Raw genomic sequence first — 22,411 nt, forward strand, 5'->3', positions numbered from 1 at the left:
CCATTCTAGAGACACCGGGCCACCAGGGCATCCCAGTGGGCAGTGCCAGCGAGCTCCTGATCCTACCACTGATTCCATCCCCAAGGGTGACCCACTACACCTGAACTTCTTCTTACTGCCTCACCCTTGGCGGTTTCCAGTATGAGGGAGGCAGAAGTATCAGAAGTTCAAAGTTATTCTCTGCTAAATATCATGTCTGAGGCTAGCCTGAGCTAAGTGAAATCTTGCCCAAAAAGGAAGAGAAAGGGGTTGAAGGAAGGATGGATGGAACCAGTTACAGCCTCCACCCTCCTTTCAGGAAGCCCTCTCCCCAACAACTGGTTGTCTTGCCAGCTCTTCCAGTTGGGTTTTGTCCCTGTTTCAGGGACCAGTGTTTTGAAACAGGGTCTCATCTTTGCTGTCTTGGAATTCACTATGTAGACCAGGCTGGCGTGGTTTGTAGACCACATCTACCTGACTCTGTTCTGGGCCACCACCCCTGCTCCATGTCCCAGTCCATTTGTTGGTCTTTACAGTCCCTCAGAACCCCAAATTGGCCTCAGGCAAAACAACAATGACAAAAGTGAGTAGCTGGAAACAGAGATCCTACAAAATGTCCCCACCTGCCCGGTGTGATGGCTCTTGCCTTTAATGCCAGCTTCCGGGGGGCAGGGGAGGGGGCATTGCTCTGAGATCCAGACCAGCCCAGAGTATAGCACAGTTAATCAAAACCAAAGACAGATATTGGGGTTCAACCTGAAAGTCAGAAAAACAAAACAGCCAGTCACTAGCTCTTACCTCTACCTCAGTCTGAAATGATGATCCTGCTTCCAGGAATCTCAGAATGAGATTGTGTCTGAGAACTGTCTCCTCCTGATTTACATTCCTCTCTAGGGCTGGGCTTAAAGGTGTGCACCACTGCACCCAGTTTCTATGGCAAACTAGTGCGGCTTCTGGGATTAAAGGTGTAGTCACCACTGCCTGGTCTGCAAGGCTGGCAAGTGGTGCTGTTTTATTCTCTGATCTTCAGGCAAGCTTTTTTTATTAAAATACAAATGAAGGGGCTGGAGAGATGGCTCAGAGGTTAAGAGCACTGACTGCTCTTCCAAAGGTCTTGAGTTTAATTCCCAGCAACCACATGGTGGCTCACAACCATCTGTAATGGGGTCTGGTGCCCTCTTCTGGCCTGCAGGCATACACACAGACAGAATATTGTATACATAATAAATAAATAAATATTTTTTAAAAAATAAAATAAAATAAAATACAAATGAAATATCATTACACCAAAGTACATAGTGAGACCTTGTCTCAAAAACAAAGACAAAAAAGAAAGAAAGAAAGAAAGAAAGAAAGAAAGAAAGAAAGAAAGAAAGACGGTCACCACCTAATGTCAACTTCCATAGAAGTGAGTAACTCCTCTGTCCCTGTGAGTCCATGGACTCCTGGAAGCTCGAAGTCACTAGGGAAAGAGAAACAGAGGTGCAGATGAACTGCTAACGCTGACCCTCTCTGCCTCACCCAGCCACTCCCTTCCCTGTCTGCTGAGACAGAATGATCTTCAGCTTCCAGCCTGAGTTCCCTCTTTTCCGTCTCCCTCTCCAAGAGGCAGCTTCTGCCTCTCCCCACTTCTCCCCGCTGTTTCTCCCTTCTCTCTCTCTCTGTCTCTCTCTCTCTGTCTCTGTCTCTCTCTCTCTCCTCTTCTCCCCTTTTACCTTCCCCTCCATAACCCACTTAATAAATATCCAGCCTCACTCTGCATGGTGTGCCTATCCATGTCTCTGTCTCTTGCCTGCCGCCACATGTCTCCCTGCCCTGGACCAGCCCCCGCTCGGGGACCTGCAGCGTTTCTGCTGCCTGTCACCGCGAGGGATCCACAGCATTTTTTTATTTTACCATTACAACCCCCCCACCCCATCTCTCTTTCAGAAACTGTGGGCTCCAAGCTCTGCTAAAGACATTTAGAAAAGAGATCCAGAGGTGAAAGATGAGTATAGTCCTTCCCTACCTGCCTTGCCCTCCAGAAACCTTCAAAGGACAGGCTGACAGTGTTTGATGACCTTGTGAGGTAGGGATGACCGCAGATCCTGAGTGTGTCCAAGGAAGAACCAGCAGGTGCGCACTGGGCTGTGGAATGGCCTCTGAGGCCCAGCAGCAGCTACTGGGCCCACCTGGGTTCGGAAGGGTTAACTAGCTTTCTTGTTTCCTTTGGATTTCAGCAGGCTGCAGGAGCTGTGTTGGGCTACGAGCTCCATCTATCGGCCGCTGGGAGAGCTAGCTTTGCCTCCCTAAGACCTTCAGGCCAAGCAGAAAGTCCCCTGTAGAGGGCCTTCAGCAGCACAGAATTAAAATGGCCTATCTGATCAAGGCAGGCCTCGTTTTTTTGGCCTCACTGGGTACCAGGTGTCACCTGGCCACTTCCCTAGGGATCTCTAAAGGACTTTCTGGCGCTTCTGTCCACGTTCTGACACCCTCTCTCCCAGCCAGGTCACATATGAATGAGCATTAATATGAAAGCTAATAGTCCGGAGCCAGGGTTAGATCTGTGGTGACGCTCTCCGCTTACTACCGGGACCTCAGGCAGGTTACTTCACCTCTCCGTGCCTTGGTTATTCCAACTGTAAAATGGGACATTCCTTGAAACCTATCTCTTTTGTGATAAATTAACTGGCAAGGTGTTTTAAGGCCTGGCCCAGAGGGGCTCCATGAAGGTCAGTCATTGTCGCTATGGCTATTGGCAGACTTTCAGGCAGATGCTGGGGTTGAGCACACAACCTCCTGGCCAGCTCATCCCTGGAGAGTTCGCCAGAGATCACAGCCTGCACGCTTCGGTTTATGACTGGGAGTTTGGGGCTGCAAAGTACCTCCCTCTGCAAAGGCCTGGAGGAGACTGGAAGATCAGAATAGGGAAGAGCTTGCGGTAAAGATGAAGAAAGGAGGGCTGGATATAACTCAGGGGTGAACTGCAGATTAGCACAAAGTCCTGGATTTCATGCCAGTGTACACACATGGGGGTGGCAATAAGGAAGAATTAGCAAGCACATAAAATGCTTTTTTTTTTCTGGGTATGTTTTCATGCACCTATAATGTCAGCATCCAGGAGACTGAGGCAGGGGGATCACACATATGGCATCAACCTGGGCTATAAAGCCAAACCCTGTCTTAAAAAAAAAAAATGTGTAGTGCATAATGGCTCAGCCAGGTAAAGATACCTGCCACCAAACAGTTCTAAATTCAATCCCCAGAATCCACATGGTGGAAGGAAAGAGCTGACTTCCTCAAGCTGTCTTTTGAGTTCTACCTGCGTGATGGCACATGAGCGCACATTCATAATTAAATGTCAAACAAGCAGCAATCAGCAATCCACAAGATGTCCTGCTTCAGGGAAGAGAAGGGCAGGCCTATTGTGTACATGGAACGGGACCGGGAAGGGGATCTGAGGGTGGGGACGTCGAGAGGAGAGGGTCAGGACCCCTGCAGCCCAGCAGCCTGTCCTGGCTTGGAGCCTCCAAGGTTGATCAGCCTCTGAAGGCATCTGTCGCAGGACACTCCAGTTCTGCAGGGATTTAACCGTCTCTAGCTTGCCTAGTGGGTAGGAGACTACAGTAGGAAAAGCTGATGCAGGCCCCCAGGCCCCATTCCTACCCACTCACCTCCCAGAACCGAGGAAGCAGGGAGATGAGTTCATATCAAGCCATTTTCTTGCCTCTGTTTTCTATGCCTGCCTTCCTCTATCCTGCAGGGAAATGGGTAAGTAGATTTCCCCAAGGGCTGAGGAGGTTGAAACATGGACCTCCATCTGCTAAGGCTTTATACTCTGACCCTCAAACCCAAGACCACAGAGGTCAACATTTTGTGTTGAAACCTACTTAACTGGAGGCAGGCTCGGGTGTGCTCTGCTCCTGGCTCTGGATGCCCGGGAACACAGGACAAGGGCAGGCAGCTCTAGTGCATTGCTTGCTTGGGAAGCAATTATCAGAGAGCCTTCAGCTCACAGAGGCTGTCTTCTCACTAATCGGATTTCATCAGAGCCCCGGGCTGGGAGGAGGGGGTGCTGAGTAATTTAACTTGCTACGGTGGTGGGAGACATCAGGGCTAGGAAGTAGGGTAATCTGTCTGAGTGGTGTTAGAGTTGTCCAGAGCAGTTACCCTGAGGAGACCACACAGACATCAGACAGACAGTATTTGGGGTGGGGGGACTGACCCCCAGGTCTTGGAGTGAGAAAAATGGATGTTAGATTCCGATTTTGCAGACTGAGAATGTCTCTTGCACTTGAGCTGAGCAACTAGGAAGAGGAAGATCAGCCAGGACTAAGGCTACAAAGCCAAGTAGGAAGGTGAGACCCAACCTGCCACCTAGGCTGTATCCTACCACGCTCCCCCACACCCCTTGCGTCAGCAGCCACAAAGTAACACTTGAGTACTCCCATGGTGCTTGAAGGCCACACTTGCCACACTTCACCTGCCTTATTCTGCAGCCTCCCTGAGCCTGTTTCCCTTTCTGCCCAATGGCCCAGTTCCATTTGGTATCCTCCAACCCCTATACATATCCCTCCCACACCTCACCTCTGTACTCCCCAGTGTTAAAGCCAGTAACAGCGGCTCATCACTGATTCTGTCCCACACCTGATACCAAAGTGTTTGAGCAGCACTCATGGCTCTCTCAGCCCTCCCCACCTTTGCCTTCCTCGTCCTCACTGCCACACCACTCTTGTCCCTGGCATGTCCCAAATCCCAAGGCCCAATTTTCCCCTATTGGAAGGAGTCACCTATCTTTACTTGTATGAAGCCGGTGACACTTTAAACTCATAGTTCAGCATGTCTGTTTGTGGTTTAGGGCTCATGGCTCTGCCAACCTGTGTGTTTCTGAACATTGACACTTGCTTATCTCAGGGTGCAGCTAGGCATTTTGCCCCCAGTACATGCTCAGTGAATCTGCAAAGGCTGGGACAGTGCCCAGAGGGGAGCCCTGGTTAGCAGTTTCCAAGTCCTGGGTTCTAGCTCCAGCGATGACGGAGAAAATAGCAGAGTGGTCTTGGTGGCACAATATGGGCAATCCAGCGCTTGAGAGGTAGAGGCAGGACTGGCAGGCATTCAAGGTCATACTCAGCTATGTGAGTTGTTATTTAGGAGACATCGTGACAAAAAACTGAAGTGCTAGAGGGAGCCTGTCTACCACCTGGGCACACACTCCTTCAGGCTCTAATCGCATCACAGGCCACAGGGACCTCAGCGGCCTCTCCCACCACCCAGTTCCTCCTGTCCTCCCAGGTCACATCTCTTAGGCAGGGTAGCATCGAGAACCACCCCACCCTCACGACCAGTTTGAAGGCTGAAGGGGAGCCGAGGCACCCCAGGCGCCAGGCAGAACCGGATGCAAACCCGCCCCAGGCCTCGCCCAATAGGGAGGACGCGGGAGCTGTAGGCCCCGCAGCTCGAGATCGCTTGCATATATTTGCATGCGATTTGCATGCGATCAACTTCACGTTCAAAGCTTGCCCCACGCCCCGCACCAGCGAGCTGCCCCGCACAGCTTCCTGCGTGCGGCAGGGTCCCCGCACCCCCCGAGCTGGCTGGGCCGCGCAGTCGCGCGCCTGGCGGAGGATCCCAGCCCATTGAGGCCGCTGATTGATGGCGCTGCCCTCCGCGTGAACCCGCCTTTAATACCGAGGAAGTTATGAAACCGCCATACATCAGCGCCCGCCGCCCCGCCCGGCCGCCGCCCCGCCCGCCGGCTCCTCTTCAAAACCTCATTTGGGCTCCGGCCGCGGGGCTCGGAAGGAGGGGGTGAGGTCCCACGCGCCCCCCACGGCTGCTTCTCCGGACCCATTTAGAACTGCTGACATTTTATCTGTGTTCCATACATCACTCCGTCCCCAGCAGCCATTTCGTAGCGAGCGGCAGGAGGCCGGCCGGGGTCCTGGGCTGAAGATGTGAGAAAGGCGGTGGAGGTGGGGAGCCGGCGCAGCCCGCATGCCTCTTCCCCACCTGAGAGTTTGTGCAGGTGGCAGTCTAGCAGGGGGTGTGCCCTGTACGAGTCCCTTCTGCCTTCTTTTAGGGAGGCTAGGTTTTGTTGCTCATCCTACTGATGGAGAGTATAATGGCGGTCGTTTAACCTTGCTGTGGACCTCCCTTCTGGGATGTCCTTCTGAATATCTACCCATTGTGCCTCATGCTGCATCTTCTTGTTTTGTCCAGGAAAATAAGGGAACCGTGTGGTCTCTCACATACATTACATCCTTTGTTACAAAGCCCGAGTAGTCCACATACAGCCAACTGCCCATACCCTTGAGCTTTACAAACGTGATGGAAGGCAGACAGCTGGGCCACCCTAGAAAGGAGGAAATGGAGCCCCAGACTCAGCAAGAAAGGAGGCCAGGACACAGGGTCCTGACAGCGAGGTTTGGATCAACAGACAGCGGGCAGAGGAAGAAAGGGGGATGGGAGAGAGACTGGCAGACAAAGAGAAACACAAAGCGCTGGACAGGCAAAAGTACTGTGGCTGGGACAGCACAGCAGACAGCCGAGAAGTACAGACAGCTGCACGTCCCCCGGCGGCGCACGTGAGCAAGCCCTTCCGCCTGCCCGTGTCACTCAAGGCTCTGCAGGAATGTGGCTGGGGTCCCTGGTGTGCAGCGGCACTCGGCGCTGTCATTTTCTTGCGGGTCCTTCCCCAGCCTTCGAGCTCACGGTACCTGCCCTCCTGTCTCCCTTATCTGTGACCCTGGCCCAGCCCCCGCACCTCCTGGCCTGCCCTTCGCCCGGGCTTTGGGAATCAGACACCGCCCGGGATTCCAAGACTCGGCTAGTGCAGGAGAAGGCCCAGGGCAGCTTGGCTGCGCCCTGTTCCTTCCAGGCTCCGGGCTGGGAAAAGCGGGAGTGGCTCGTCGAGGCCCAGAGGGTGGGTGTGGCCGGCACGTCGTTTGCATCTCATTTGCGTGTCCGAGATCCCTTTCCTCCCCCTCGGACTCTGCGGTCCACCCCTGCCTTGGACTTCAAGCAAGGCCCGGGTGGCCGAGGAGAGCTGAGGACAGGCGGGCGGGAGAAAGATGCCCAATGGAGGCTGAGGGAATCACTGCTCACCGCAGCCCAAGTCCCCCCTGAGCAGATTAAAGTCGTCCAGACCCCAGGATCCCCTGCCAAGCCCAAGATCCCTAGCTGCAGTCTCAGGTCCTCGGCTTCCCCGGCTTCCCCGACACTTACACAGTTTAACCCAAGCGCAGCCAGCCTCTTCCAGGAAGCTTTCTCTAGCTACCCAAGCCTCAAGCGCTGACCTGTCCGTGCCGAGAGGCCCCTCTAAAAGTGTCGTCATCTGGCCTGTCACCAGGGAACAGCACAGGGCTTGGACAGCATACAGACCAACCCATGGTGGTCTGGTCTCTCGAGTAGAACTGCCTACCCGCGCACGCCTCCTATGAACCTGGTAAACTCCAGCGCATCCCTCAAAACTCATTCAACAGTCACCTCCTCTGGGAAGCCTTCCCTGATGTTCCTCCTCCACACCAGCACCCAGCACCAGGCAGGGGTCTCACAGGGTGCAACTTTCCTGGAACACACCACTGGGAGATGCGGCTCAGATCTCTTAGCGTTCCTAGTCATCAAGAAGGGGAGTACCCCTGAGAAGGTCAAGAAAGGATAGCAACCAAGCCAATCAGAACCAGGCTGGGGTCCCGGAGGCACGAAGGACACTTCCTGGTTTCCTAAATGGCCCCTTCTCACAAGGAAGCGTGGAAGGACAAGGTCAGGAGAAAGGGGGAAAAAAGAAACTAGGGTTGCGCGGAGAACATGGATGGGGAGGCGCGAAAGAGAGCAGCGAACCCAAAACAACGAGAGAAGAGGCGGAGTCGGGCGGGGGTCCGAGCCCTGGGGGCTTAGTCGGTGGAGGGCGGAGTCAGGAAAGAGTAGGCCTTGACCCCGGCAGGCGGCAGGCGTAGATCCAGCTGGGCCTGGTCACTCTTACCCTGATTTTTCGGTTTGGTTTGGGTTTCCTTGATGGAGTTGGCCAGTGTGGCTCAGCTGTCCTGGAACTTGCAGTGATCCTCCTGGCGCGAACCACCACACAGACCTAAGCCATTTTTTCTGCCTAAAAATTGGATGCATCTCCCTCCTGCCCTATCCCTAGCTTTGGAAAGAAGGGGAGGCAGAGGGTTGCCACCTGCCCGCTGGAACAGTTGGGTGGTGCACAGGCTGGTTTTGTGGAGTTGTAGTCCTCGGGCTCAGGCAGGCCTGCTCACTCCAGTGTAGGAGGCTGCTGGCCTCTCTCTGGCCGCCTGGGCCTCTAGGGAACACCAGTGACTGTGACCCTGGCAGAGGGTTCAGGTGTGCCCATGGTTGTTCAAGACCCCATGAAGCAACACTGCCCCTCTGCTTTCCGAGAGAATATAGGTGGGGACTTGTGGGTCACAATACTCTCCCTGACCCCGCGGAGTCACAGCCTGCTCCAGAGGAACAAGCCCCTTGCCTGCATTCAGTCTCCTGTTCGCCAAATCCTCCAGCTCATGGCCCTGTTAAGAAGTTCTTCCTGGTACCTAATTTACATCTTTCCTGATACTCTATTTTCAAGGTTCAGCAATGACAAAACAGAGCCAGAGAAGAATAGCTTCTTGCCTTGGATGGAGTGGGGGTGTGGAAGCGGGAAGAGAGGAAGAGAAGAAGAAAAGGAGGACCTGGCTGAGGATAAGGGAGGAGCATCAGGAGGGTGGTGAGGAGGAAGCAGCAGCGTCCACCTTCTCCTGTCTTCCTCAGTTGAAGCTGAAATGGAGGGTAGACAACTGGAAGGACTTACTGACTGAGACATGGAAGGAATTCTGGGATAGGAAAGTGAAGTCAAAGTCTGGATGAGTCTGTCAGCGTCAGGGCTGGTACGGGCCCCTCGGTGGCAGCTGTAGGGGCAGGAGCTGGAGTAACCCGAGGTGCAAGGCAGCTCTGCGTCCTGCCTGGCGTCGCTGGCGTCCTCACAACTCCAGCCAAGAGGAGGAAAAAGCCTGGCCCCGGAGCCCCCTTGTGGCCACTCAGGACAGGACGGGTGGCGCCGCCTTGCACCCAGACTGGCTCTGAGGCCTGGACAGCTGCTCGGGAGGCTGTTGCGGTGTGAGCCCCGTGGCTGGTTAGCCCCAGGCCCGGGGCGGAGGACACAGCCTAACGCCTTTGGTTCTCATAGCTACCAGACCTTGGCTCATCTCCCCTTGGGCTTCAGCTTCCTCTTCTATCCAAACAGATCAAATTGATTTTGGATGATTTCTGCATAGTATGGCAGGCATACCCGTGATCCCAGCCCTGAGGGGAGAGACTGGGTAGGGGAGCCGCTGGCTCCAATCCTCCTGTTTTTGTCACGTGCTGAGATCACCGGGTGAAACTCCCATATCTGGCCTACTGTCTTAAGACTTCAGCGCGAAAGTCTAGAGTGGAGGTGCACTCTTTAGTCCCGGCACTCGGAAGGCAGAGCAGGCGGACCTCTGTGAACTCCAGGTCAGTCTGGTCTACAGAGTGACTTCCAGGGCAACCAGGGCTGTTCAGCATGTAATGACTCAGGTACTGGTCACAGGGATGCAATGGACTCTACCCTTCCAAACCTCTCCCTGCGAGGTCGTGTGTGTGTGTGTGTGTGTGTGTGTGTGTGTGTGTGTGTGTGTGTGTCCCAGGAGCCCTTAGAGGGAATCACAAACAGACCCTGAAGACTCAAACCCTCCAGTGTGGTCTGTGTCTGCTCAGCACAATGTGGGTGTGTTGGCGGTCAGTCAGGCTGCCCCGAGGCCACAAGAGCACAGGAAGGCCTAGGGTCCAGGTGGAGCAGAGCCCTCTCGGGCGCGTGCCCAGCCTCCCACACCACCGAATCCACAGGCGTATCCCCACACCTCCCAGGCATCCAGAGACTGGCCTTGAGGTGATGACCGGGTAGATGGGCAGCACACATTCTAGAACAGAACAGCGACAAAGGGCAAGGATAGGGTGCCTGCAGCACTGGTCGGGCCCTGAAGAGACCGGGAGCCTTGTACCCTTGCCAGCACTCATGACGGAGGTGAAGGACTCTCACGGTGTAGAAAGTGGATGGCAAGAAGGGACTGGGGGGGCTTTAATCCAGATCAGCTTCCTCTTCAGGACTCCTCTCCTGGGCTGTTTGGAAGTCCTTCCAGATATCTAACCTAGAGGCTTCACTATGGGATTATTTTTACTTTTTAGCTGTTTTAAACCATAGAAACAGTTTTGGAACTCTGAGGAGGAAAGAGAGGTAAACACAAGAAGAGGGCAGGAGACAGGATGGCACCAGAAAGAGCTGACAGTCAGGGGGACACCTGTGGCTGCCGGCTTCCCCTGTGAGAGATGAATCCAGATGCAAGCTGCTTTGGAGGAGAGACTTGAGACAGACCACAGAGAAGACTTCCCAGAAAGGATTCATGATGACATTCTCTGAAAATACATTAGCTAATTAAAAACCAAAACGACAGAGAGAAAGAGACAGCAGAAAAGAAAGGGACAGTTGTGTCCATCAGAGAAGGAGAAATGGACACCCACAGCTGAGCAAAGGCCATAGACAAGGCGTGGCTGGACCTCAGATGGAATGGCTAGGGATGGTCCCTGACTGTCCTGAGGTGATGCAGCCTAAGAGCACCCGCACTGGCTTCCCTACATGAACTGACCACAGCATCCACATTGTCTTCCCCACGTGGACTGACCACAGCAACCGCACTGGCCTCCCCACGTGGACTGACCACAGCACCCGCACTGGCCTCCCCACGTGGACTGACCACAGCACCCGCACTGGCCTCTCCACGTGGACTGAGCAGAGCATCAGTGCTGAAGGTGTGGAGCATTAAGATCCCGATTCTGGGATTTTGTGGGGCAGCACAGGGTGGCAGAGACCTCTGACTCTCGATGCTCCACACCTGATTATGTCACCCCAGAGCCACTCATGTGGACTTGTGCTGGCACACGAAGGGAAACACAGTCAGGTCCCCATCAAGCTGCAAGCCGGTCTCCACCCGCCAAGAAGGGGACATGCACTGTCCTGTCCTGCCTCCCAGTGTCCCACTCCAGACCCTGATCTTGCTCCTAGTTCTGATCATGGGGCCCCTGTCCCTTTAGTCTCCTGAACCAGAGGCTTGGCCTGCTGAGCCCAGCCCAGCATCTGCAGTGCAGCAAGGACTCCCAGACACTGGGGTAGAATATCATCAGGATCTGGAAAAACCAGGGGAGATCTGTTGGTTTTCAGGGCCCCAGGCCATCCTGGATCCCAGCTCTCCCTCAGTTGGACTGGCTAATTCTGTACTGTAACTTTGAAATTTAGCTGTTCAGTTGCATGACAGGCCAGGGCATGATGGATCCTGAAGCTGCACCGGGGGCAGGGCAGGGAGAACACTGGGGGATGAGTCAGGGGGCAGTTAATAGGGCCAGGCTGCTGCATTCCCTTCCCAGCCTGGGTGTACCCCTTCCTCCCTGGGTGGTGCCTCCTCAGTCTGGCAGCTCTGCAGCCCTGCAGGAAGCTGGTCCAGGCAGGCTGGGAGGCAGAGGGACAAGAGGAGATGCCCAGGCTGAGAGAGGACAGACAATAGGCAGCAGGAAAAGGTGACAGAAGCAGAGTAAGAAACCAATACCCAAGAAGATGGAAGGACAACGTGCTTCCAATTACCTTGTTGTCCAACCTTGCCTAAGATCCTGCCTTCCCAGAACACCATGGCCCCTCCCAAGAGCAATGCAGAGAACTGGGCTGAGTCCAGTGTAGGCGTGTGTGTGTGTGTGTGTGTGTGTGTGTGTGTGTATGTGCACGTGCGTGTGCGTGTCTGTCTGACTAACTATGGGTTGCCTTAATGTGATTCTCTGTACCACCTATGGGGGCCAGAAAAGGGTGTCAGCTCAAACTGGAGTCCACTCCAGGGTGCCTGCTGGGATTGCAGATGGGTGTGAGCAGCCTTGTGGGTGCTGAGAATTGAACCTGAGTCCTCTAGAAGAGCAGTTCTAGGAATCCAGGTTTTGTTTCTGAATCTACTTCACTGTGGCCTGTGACTTTGGTAAAGACAGACTGTGGAGTAACTTGGAGCCAGACAACCAGGTTGGGAGATTTGGACCTATCCCTGTCCCAACTCCACCCCCTCTGCTTATTGATTGAAGCCTCCATTCACCCCTCTTCAAAATTCTCCCCCAGGCTTTAGTTATGGATTCCAGGCAATGAAGAGTGAGAAGAGGTTGGCACCATCTGACGGGTATCCAGTTGTCATGCGGCTGGTGCCATGATTGGAAGTTGGTGCTCAGTTAGGGCAGTCTGGTTACTGGCTGACTGTGTGATTTCAGACTAGACCCTTGACCCTTCTGAACCTTGATGTCTCGTGTATAGTAGGTGAAGGGTCAAAATGCCTCCCTTGTGGGGCTGTTGAGAGATAGAGCAATTAAATGACCTGATGTGTGTGGGAATAAACTCTGTACAAATGTCAGCGGTAATAATGGTGGGAATAATAGTGGCTTTTAGGCTGAGGATAGGTACAATGTTTGCCTAGCGTGTATGGTTCCTAGGTTCTAGCCTAGGCATAGTGGGAAACACAGGTAAGATGTGAAGGCAGGAGACCTGGAAGCAGAAGGACCAGAAGTGTCAAAGGTCATCTTCATCTACATGGTGAATTTGAACCAGATTGGATTATGAGCTTCCGATTAAAAAAAAAAGGTTTATATTCTTTTTTGGTTTTTTTCAAGACTCTCATTATATAGCTCTGGCTGTCCTGTAACTTACCATGCCGACCAGGCTGCCCTTGAACTCACAGAGGTCCACCTGCCTCTGCCTCTCAAGTGCTGGGATTAAAGGTGTGCACCACCACCCACGATGAGGTTTGTATTTTTGTCACCAGATGCCTGCTTTGCCTTCACATGGTTCATCTGGGCCATAAGGCAGAGGCAGGAGGGTTTGTTAGAGCTGGCAGGACAGCAGGAGCACCCTCAGCACCCTGGAGTGGGCTCCCAGTTTGAGCTGCACAGGGAAGGTGGATACCTCTTCTTACCAATGCACCAACCACACGAGAGACCTCAGTGGAAATGGACGAATTGCTGGAAGCCTGGGTGAGCAGCTTGACCTCTCCCAGTCTCAGCTATTTCATCTCAAGACAAAGGGATTGGACCATCAGACGACCCGAGTTCCCTCTGACTATAATAGTGTGATAACTTGGTGGTTGGGTGCGTTCTAAGACACACACGACCTCTGGGCATGTCGCCTGGGTCACAGGGAATAAAAGCACTCTTCTATCTCACTCGTACACACATAGGTTCAGAGGTAAGGGCATTGACCTGACCTTGCTGTTCGCATGCCCTCATCTCCCCTTTGCTCTCCTCTGTCTTGCTATGCAGTGCCATGTTCGCTGGCACACCACTTCTGGATGCCACAGGCCGGGCGTCTGCTGCCCCCTGCTGACCAAGTGCGGCATGGCAGCCTCTTCCGCGGAGCTAGGCTAGGGGTCTGGCCTGCTTAGGCAGGTAGGTTGAGCAGCTTCACCTTTCCTGGTCCTTAGGCACGCCCTGTCAAACAGCTTCCTTTCTGGATCCTAGGAAGGTCTGTGAAAAGAACGAGAAGGACACTCCTCCGCTGACCCTGATCTCTCTACAGAAAAGAAATCCGGAACACAGTGGTGTTGTGAACAAGGCCCTGTATTCCGTGCTTTTCAGACCTGAGGGATGTGGTCACAGTGGTCCCCGTTTCATAGGGAAGGGGAGAATGGCGGAGAAACCCCAAGTTACACAGCCAGCAGGCTCAAATGAGGACCTTTACTTCTGGGAAAGAGCACAGAGGGTCTGGGAGACAGACATTTGACTGACATCTCCAGACGACCGACATCTGTCTGGAGGGCTGCAGAACCACGGGCTGTGGGAGGGAAGGGGGGCGGATTCCCTTTTGACCCCAGGGCCCCAAAGGTGTTATCAGCCAGACCCCGCCGAAAATCCTTCCAGGATTCCTGCGCATTCCAGCCTGGGCCCGGACTAGTTTTACAGCCACCCGCAGCCAGGACGCTGTTTATGGCTGCCCCATTCTCCGGTCCTTGTCTCCAGGCCCCAAAGGCATCTGGCCAGGCTAGGAGGCTTGCGGTGGGAGGGGGGCTCCCCGCCGGCTCCCCGCCCAGTTGTCCTTTGAACCCTGCTGGGCACCGGAAGGAAGAGGCTGGGACCTGGGGGCCTGCAGGCAGCACACTGAGCTGGAGGAGCAGGACCCCCCATGCAGAGCCACCGAGCACCACCTGAGTGCCCCTGCTAGCTGTGTGACCTTGGGTTGCGCGGTTTAACCTTCCCCAGCTTTAATTCATTCTTTCAAGAAGAATGGAAATCATGGCTCCTCACAGCTCTTTTGAGAATGTGACAGGTCGGGTACAAACTTCCTGCCTCAAATTATAGCTGATATGATTAGCTTTATGGAGTCTGTAAATAAGGCAAAAACCAGAGATTCCCTCTGTGAACAGTAGCCCTACAAACGTTCTGCTGACTCTCCTACCAAGCTAGTTAGACCTCTAGCTCCCCTACGCACTCTTCGGTCGAACTTGCGTGCGTGTTGCCCTCTGCTGGCAGTACAGAGAACTGCACTCTCTGCCAGGGACCGACTGGGAGCCCGTGACTGAAAGGGGCTCCTCTCCATGTTACCTTAGGTGCACTGGAATCTGCAAAAGAGTCACAGAAGTGCAGACTAGCAAGGTTTGGGTGTAGGAATCAGGCTCTATGGGAAATCTTGGACAGGTGGAGCGGCACCCTTGAGGAAGGGCTGCAAGGGCACCAAGTAGTTCGTCAGCTCAGCAGTGGGAGCAAGAGAAAAAACTCCATGGCCTTTTCCTGAGATGCCCCCTGACTGAGGAAGAACCGGGAGGGTGGACAATCATAGCTATAGGAAGGTCTGTGATACCACTGGAGACCTAAAGATCTGGGGACAGGGCCATCAGAGATGTGGAGCAAACCCTACCCTCCTATACACCCCAGCCCTCTCACACCCCCACCCCAGTCCCCACCACCCAAGGGCACACACAGTAGGTTAAGGACGACGGGTCGAAGGAGAAGCTCTTCCTGCTGGCAAAGGCAGGACTCTAGCAGCGCTAACATCTCAGAGTCTGTCTGCTGAAGACAGCAATTCCCAGACAGACGTGAATGCCAGACCAGGCAACCTGGCCTTAACACTGGTCACTCTCTGCCTTCTGGCCTACGCTGCAAGCCAGTAGGCTGTGGCCCCAGACCCTGAGCCTTGCAGCCCCCGCCTTTCTCTCTGCTTCCCACGCAGGCCAGCATGTGTCATCTCAGAGGAATCACTGGGTGATTCCGGAAGACAGGGTGCCGTGCAAGCTCAAGGGACTTTGAGCAGTAGACCTTCCTTGAAAGCCAATGTCCATATATCCTTCAGTAATGTCGCAGGCTATGGCGTTGTGCCCCCACCCTCACCCTCCCTGATGTCCACCTTGCCCTCTCCACTCCCTTTCTCTCCAACTGCCCAACCATTCGCTCCCACACTACCACTCCAGCTACCAAGAATTCCAAACAAGAGGCTGGGATCCAGGCCCTGTTTATGTCACGGCAAGCTCTGTCCTGCCAGAAGCTGCCCACCTCTGACCCTCAGCCCTACCCCAGAGCTCTGCAAGAAGAAACATTGAGCAGGGGCGAGCAAACAGGCCCTCCCTGTCTGAGACCAGAGGAGAGCTCTTTCTCCATTAGTATCCTGAGCCCCAAACAGGGGGACCTGGCATGGGAAACCTCTTTTCCAGTAGACCTGGGAGCAAGCAGGTTGGAGGTGTCCTTCTGCTTCCCAGGGTGCCTGTGTCCTAGCTGCCCCTCCTTAGCCCACCCACCTCCCTGAGCTGTAGTCTGGCCTGTCAGAACAGCCTCCCTCACTCATAAGTAAACACAGCCCCTGGGACAGAGCCTGAGCCCCCCAAGTGCAGCTGCCTTGGGCAGGTTGTAAACCAGTCTACTATAAATACAAAACCATAAACAAGGGAGGGGCTCCAGCAGAGGCACCTGGTTCAGGGAAAGAAGGCACCATTGGGCCTGAAGTGAGGGATGGAGATGAGAAAGAGGTGACTGTGCTGGCCATCACCTCACCAGCTCTGCCATCTCACATACTCCAACCCCATGGGCAGTGACAGAGTCCCAGGAAATTCAAGGGACTGATAGTCAAGAGCTGGGTCCATTGTAATGCTGGGACGGAGGTTCTGGGAGCAAGGTGAAGAGCCTCAGCCCTGCTGCCCTAACCTTCTTTCCTCACTGTGCCCTCCTTCCGCCCTCAAGCGTGGCTGGCATCTCCATGTTTCCACCACATTGGGGTTTTAAAAGCTATTTCATTACTACTTCCTGTGTCTGCGTGTTTTCACCTGTATGCATGTATTTCATTACTACTTCCTGTGTCTGCGCGTTTTCACCTGTATGCATGTATTTCATTACTACTTCCTGTGTCTGCGCGTTTTCACCTGTATGCATGTATTTCATTACTACTTCCTGTGTCTGCGTGTTTTCACCTGTATGCATGTATTTCATTACTACTTCCTGTGTCTGCGCGTTTTCACCTGTATGCAAGCCTGTGGAGTGCATCACACCTGCTGCTCTCAGAAGCCAGACGAGGGCACTGGACTCCCTGGAACTGGAGTTACAGAAATGAACTTACAGACCATTGAGAGCTACTATGTGATGGGAATTGAACCTGGATCCTCTAGAAAACAGCGAGTGTTCTTATCTACCAAGCTATTACTCCATCCCATCAAAACATTATTTTATGGGCAAAACTTGGAGCCAATATGATCAGTCATTTCATATGTCCGTGATCAGTCAGGACAGCGGCTGTGGAGGCGTCTGGCACATGTCGACACCTCCAGCCCTATCTCCATACCGCTTTCACTTCCTGTCACCTGTGGATGTGCTCCTATCCCATGTGACCTCAGACAGTGTAGGGAGAGGGCAAAGGGATCCAGGCAGACTCACATTCATGCCTGGGTGTGAATCTCTCCGAGGACTGAGGGAAGCAGAGACTGGCAGACCTTACAGCTGTGGCCTGCTTCTTCTATACTGCCCCCATCCCCCGACTAATTGCTATTCAAGGGACACAGCTGGGTGATTAATGGCCTGATTAATAATTACTCAGGCTAATAAAATAATTAATTAATTTGGCAAGCCATTATTTATCTGGCTGTCCTCAACCTGAAACTCAAAAACTAGGAGTTTGGGAATCTCCCCTCCAGGTTCTTTCAAAAAACGTAATCTTTAACAGGGTGGGTAGTGGGTGGGGATGTCCCGCCCCACCACAAGGTTCCTGGCAGGTGGAAGAGGAATGCAGAGGATAGAGTGAACCTCCAGCAACTTCCAGCAGAGGGAGGAGTTGGCTAGCGGGTGAGCTGTGCATCTGAGCACCAGGTTTGGGGAATTCTCGTATGCATTCTCCCGAGCACGTGATTGGTGACACCATTTTCAACAAATGATCTTTATCTCTCTTCTTGTCTCCCGAATTTATGATTTTGCCTGTAAGCCTCAGCCTAGATGAGTGAGGACTAGGTGGGATCCAAAAACTACCAGGAAAACCTCTGGACTCTGCAGGAAGCAGGGCCTCCTTTCCCCTGTCTATCTGCAACTAGGCTCTGCAGCACCATTAGACTTGGGTTCCCAGTAAAACCAGAGAAATAAAGTCAGGCGGTGGTGGTGCACACCTTTAATCCCAGCAGAGGCTCCAAAGCTACAGAGAAACCCTGTCTCGAAAAACAACAAACAAACAAACAAACAAACAAACAAAACAAAACCCAAAAGAAATAGGACAGCCAGGGCCTGGAGAAATGGTAAAGAGGTTAAAAGCACTGGCTACTCTTCCAGAGGTTCTGAGTTTAAGTCTGAGCAACCACATGCTGGCTCACAACCAGCATGAGATCTGGTGCCTTCTTCTAGCCTGCAGACAGAACATTGTATGCATAATAAATAAAAATCTTTTAAAAATTTGATTTAAAAAATATTGGACAGCCAATATTTTGGGAGGGGAAGATGGAGGCAGCACCTACTTCAGGAGTTACTTGTCCAGTTGTCTTATAGGCAGGTAGAGGTCACACCCTAGGCCTAGGGACCGTACATGAGCCATGTGGTGCTTCAGTGAGAGAGCTTAGGTGGGCTCCCAGTAGCGCTAAGAGTGGATAAGAACTTTATCTTGTTATAGATGAAAGCAGGAACATCAGAATAATAAATAGCTCATGCCTAGGACAAAAGCTTCCAAAAGAGAGATTCTTCTGGGGGGCTGGAGAGATGCCTTAACGGTTAAGAGCACTGGCTGCTCTTCCAGAGGATCTGAGTGCCATTCCCAGCAGCACCCACATGGTGGTTCACAACCATCTGTAATGTGATCTGGTGCCCTCTTCTGGCCTGCACGTGTACATGCAGTGCACTTCTATATAAAATAGAAATAACTTTTTTTTAGAGAGACGCTTCTAAAATTCATGCAGCCTAGGATAACGGTGCAAACATGCCATCCAGCACCAGGAAGCTGGAGGCAGGGGATCAGTTCAAGGCCAGACTGGGCTACAAGTTAGAGGCCACGCTGGACTCCACAGGAAGGAAAAACTTCGGAGTGGGCATTTGAAGTGGGCTTTAAGGAATGAGCAGGAAAGTTGTTGAGGACAAGTGAGAAAGTGTGTGTGAGAGGCGGCCAGATGGACTCAGGCAAGACCGAGGTGGCCATAGGGGTGTCCTTTCCTGTGTGCAGTGTGGAGGTGGGAGAGGGGCCCACACTGGTTTGTGTATTCGGAAGGCATCTCTGGCAAATGGGAAAGAGAGCTGGTACATTGGGGCCAGGCTGGGAGACGCTGGGAAGTGGCTGGATTCCAAAGCCTCCACAGTGGACAGGAAGATGCTTTGGCGTCGGGCTGCTGGGGATCCCCTCTCTCCTGGTCTCCAGCGACTGAAGAACTGGGTGGGAGCTCTGCTCTTAAATCTTCCCACACCACTGAGTGACTGAGAGGCCGCAGTGGAGGCGGCACTAAGGCCAGCAGAGGGCGCGCGGGAGACTCGCCACCCCGAGCCGGGCGTCCCACTCGCCGGCGTCCCCAGAGCGGTGTCGCCGCCCGAGGGGTCACGGGCGAAGCTTGCAGCCTCTACCAGGTGCTTCCGAAGTACGGCCACCCAGGGAGACTCCTGCGGGCCGCCAACCAGTGGCGGGGGCGGAGCGCGGGGCCACCTGGGCGTCCCAGTGGACGGCCACCGTGCGAGCACCTGGTCTGACTGTTCTCATGGGGGAAGGGCGATCCACTCCACTTGGGCGTCCTCCCACCTCTCCCCACCTCCACCAGTTTCCAGTAGGAGGGACTTTCAGGTTAAAGTCCTCGGGAATCTCATCTTCAAGCCCTCCACCCTGAGCATCCAGGGTTGACTCTATTGGGGAAGTTCTTCCTGGTGTCTTACCACCGCAATCAAATCTTACAAGCTATAGCCTCACTGGAGAAAGTGGGTGCCTCGATTTTCTTCCCACGCTCCCTTTCCCATGCTCACAGCTCCGTTCCCCTCCTGGAAAAGCCCTCCTCCTCCCCATCTTGCATTCCCGTTTGTTTTTTGTCATCCAGGCCACCCAACTCCGTTCTGATCGCCCCCTTCCGCCTCCTCAGCTGCGCCAGCACCCGAGCACCACGAAGCTGGGCCGGCGGATGGCCTCAGTTTCCCCGTGGCTTCCTCCCGCGCCCTCGGCTCGGGGAAAGCGCAGATTCCAAGACGCTGAGTAGGGGAGCTGAAGGTCGAGCGTGGCTGGGAGCAGCGGGGAGGGAGATGCGCGGCGGGGCAGCAGGCGCGGAGAGGGAGGGGCACGCGGGGGAGGCGGCGGGCGCGGGGCATGCGAGTCCCCATTCTCGGCGCAAGGAAGACCCCATGTGGCCGCCGCGGGAGGCGCAGGCGATGGAGAACCTCCAAGCGCCAGACAGTCCTCGGCTGTTCACTGTGCCCAGGAAGACTTCGGCCTGTTCACACACACTCAAAACACAACAACCTGGATTTCACCAAACCACTAGGAAAAATAAAGTACGAACAGCAAGTGTGATTATGGTTAGACTTCCGGAAGAATTTCAGCAAGGGAGGCAGGAGACAGGTCTCAAGAAGGGTGGGAGAGGACGGACCTTCAGACCCGGGCATCGCCTGGTCCTGGAAAGAGAGAGTTCTGAGGCTGGGATGAGCGCGGGATCGCACTCGGGATTGTTGGAGCCTGGCCTACCGTACCCCGCGTGCTTAGGAACACGCAGCTAGCAGGCGGGCGGCGACAGTCCTCCAAGGCCTCCTCAGTCCTTTGCCCGCACCTTTGTAAGAAGACCCTCACTGGGACCCTGCACACCGCACCCTAACTTCTCCGCGACAGCGACGACAGCCTCTGGCAGCCCTGTCGCCGAGTCGTTTGCATACATTTGCATACCCAGCTGCGCGCAGCAGCCCTCGGCTGCGGGCCACAATTCGTGGCAGGCGGTGGCTCCATCTGTGCCCGACCGCCGCCGCCGGCTCGCGCCACCTTCTGGGCATCCGTCCGCCTCATCCAGACGAGCTTAGACGCCACCGCTGAGACTTCCAGGACAGCCTGAGCTCCCTCCCGGCCCGACTTTCCTGAAGGACCGGTGCAGTCTCCTAGACGGTTATCTTACCAAAAGGGGGCATGTGCGATCGGGGGACCCTAAACTCCAGGGACTGAAGAATTTCGAACAGAGATTGTGATGTCTGCTCTGCCCGAGGACATACTATGCCCCGCTACCAGTAGCCCTGTGCAGTTTCATCTCTGGCGCCCGCTGATGTCAGAGGACCGTAGACTCCCTGCTCCTGGGATCGCTCTCAGGTTCCCTGCCTTCCTCAGCTCGTGAGCTGCCGCCACCTGGACTGCCCTCTTGATTCCTGGACAGAGTTGGAGGAATTGTCCTGTAATCCCAGTTGCTCAGGGACTGAAACCAAAGGACCACAGATTCAAAGCAAGCCTGGGCAACGTAGAAAGACACTATTAAAAATAAATTGTGTTCGCTTCAGCAACACGTATACTAAAATTGGAATGATACAAAGAAGATTAGCATAGCCCCTGCATAATGATGAAATGAAAATTGTGAAATGAAAATTCTATATTTTTTGAACAAGTTCTAGGACAGCTAGACATACACCGAGAAACCCTGTCTCGAAAAAAATCAAATATATTTTTTAAAACTATTTCAGGCAGGAATGTGGGGAGGCAGAGGCAGTTGCATCTCTGTGAGTTCGAGGCCAGCTTGGTCTACAGAACGAGTTCCAGGACAACCAGGGCTGTTACACAGAAGGGAAAAACAAAACAAAACCTCCCTCAGACTTTGGCTGACACCTGTAATACTAGCACTCTAGAGGTTTGAGGCAGGAGAATTACCTTGAGTTCCAGTTCAGTCTGGGCTACAAGGCGAATTCCAGGCTATTCAGAGCTACATAACTGGATCCTGTCAGAAATAACAACATCAATGCAGCTTTTTAAAGGTTGGGGATGTAGTTCAGTGGTAGGGCACTTGCCTAGCATATGAAAAGCCCTGGATTCATTCCACAGCAATGATCTCACACACACATCGAGATGAAAAGAAAATGAGCTTCTGCCATCCTCCCTGAGAACTCCCTCTCTGACTCTGCAGAAATATTTGGTCACTTGCACTCTCCAGGTTGTGAGCTCTCCAGGGACCATGTCTGTTCACAGACTAGATCAGGGGGCCAACTCCCGTGCGGCTGCACCCCGGAAGCAAAGCCGCCTCCTCCTCTGAAGCTGACCCTGAACTACAAAACTGGAGTTACCCTGGTAGACCCCACTCAGCCAGAGAATGAAACGCTTCCTGAGTGTGCGAAAGGGCGGGTTCCCAGGGCTTCAGGTGGGAGAAAGGGCCGTCGCTTGCTCCCTTGCCCGTAGGGAGGACACGTCTCTAGCAACCCTAGCATTGGGTTTGAGCTCTGCCAGCATCCAACCCGATTGGGATTCCACTGAGGGTCCAGGCAGTGCCTGTTTCGACAATTTCCACCGTGGCTGCCAGGGGGCAGCACGAACCCCCCAAATCACCTCGGGCTGCCTGACCTCACCATTCTCAGGACTGAGCCCCTTGCCCTGGCCCTGCTGCTTCCCATAGTGGTCACAGGCCCTAAATCGGTCAAGGACTAGAACGACTCAGGGGAAAGGAGCCCTGTCTGCCCAGAAATGAGCCTGGCACAGCAACATGTGACTTAGGCTGGTCAGTTTCCTCTGAGCTGTAGGCTCAAGTGTCTGCATCACCTGGGAAGAACGCAAAGGTGATGTGACCGGTCCAGGTAGACAGGAGTAATAAATGGGAAGCATTTGAAGTGATGGACATGTTAATTTGATTAAATTATTTCATACTGTATATACATATTACTTTGATCCTTATAAATGTATACAAGTATAATGTGCAAATAACATTATTAAAATGAGTTAACATGTATGCATTGGCACACCATGCCACGTGTAGAGGTCAACTTTGTGGAGTCG

At 53.7% G+C, this 22,411-nt stretch overlaps 1 non-coding gene across 1 annotated transcript; it reads left to right on the forward strand.

Moving 5' to 3' along the window:
• The first annotated feature begins 20,921 nt into the window (after positions 1-20,921).
• LOC125410259 (U6 spliceosomal RNA) lies at positions 20,922-21,031 on the forward strand. Its single transcript, XR_007235013.2, has one exon. It is a non-coding gene; the product is annotated as a U6 spliceosomal RNA (small nuclear RNA).
• The last annotated feature ends 1,380 nt before the right edge of the window (positions 21,032-22,411 follow it).

This window comes from Myodes glareolus, chromosome 19, assembly GCF_982192425.1.
Source record: "Myodes glareolus chromosome 19, mMyoGla1.1, whole genome shotgun sequence".
Lineage (NCBI taxonomy): Eukaryota > Metazoa > Chordata > Mammalia > Rodentia > Cricetidae > Myodes > Myodes glareolus.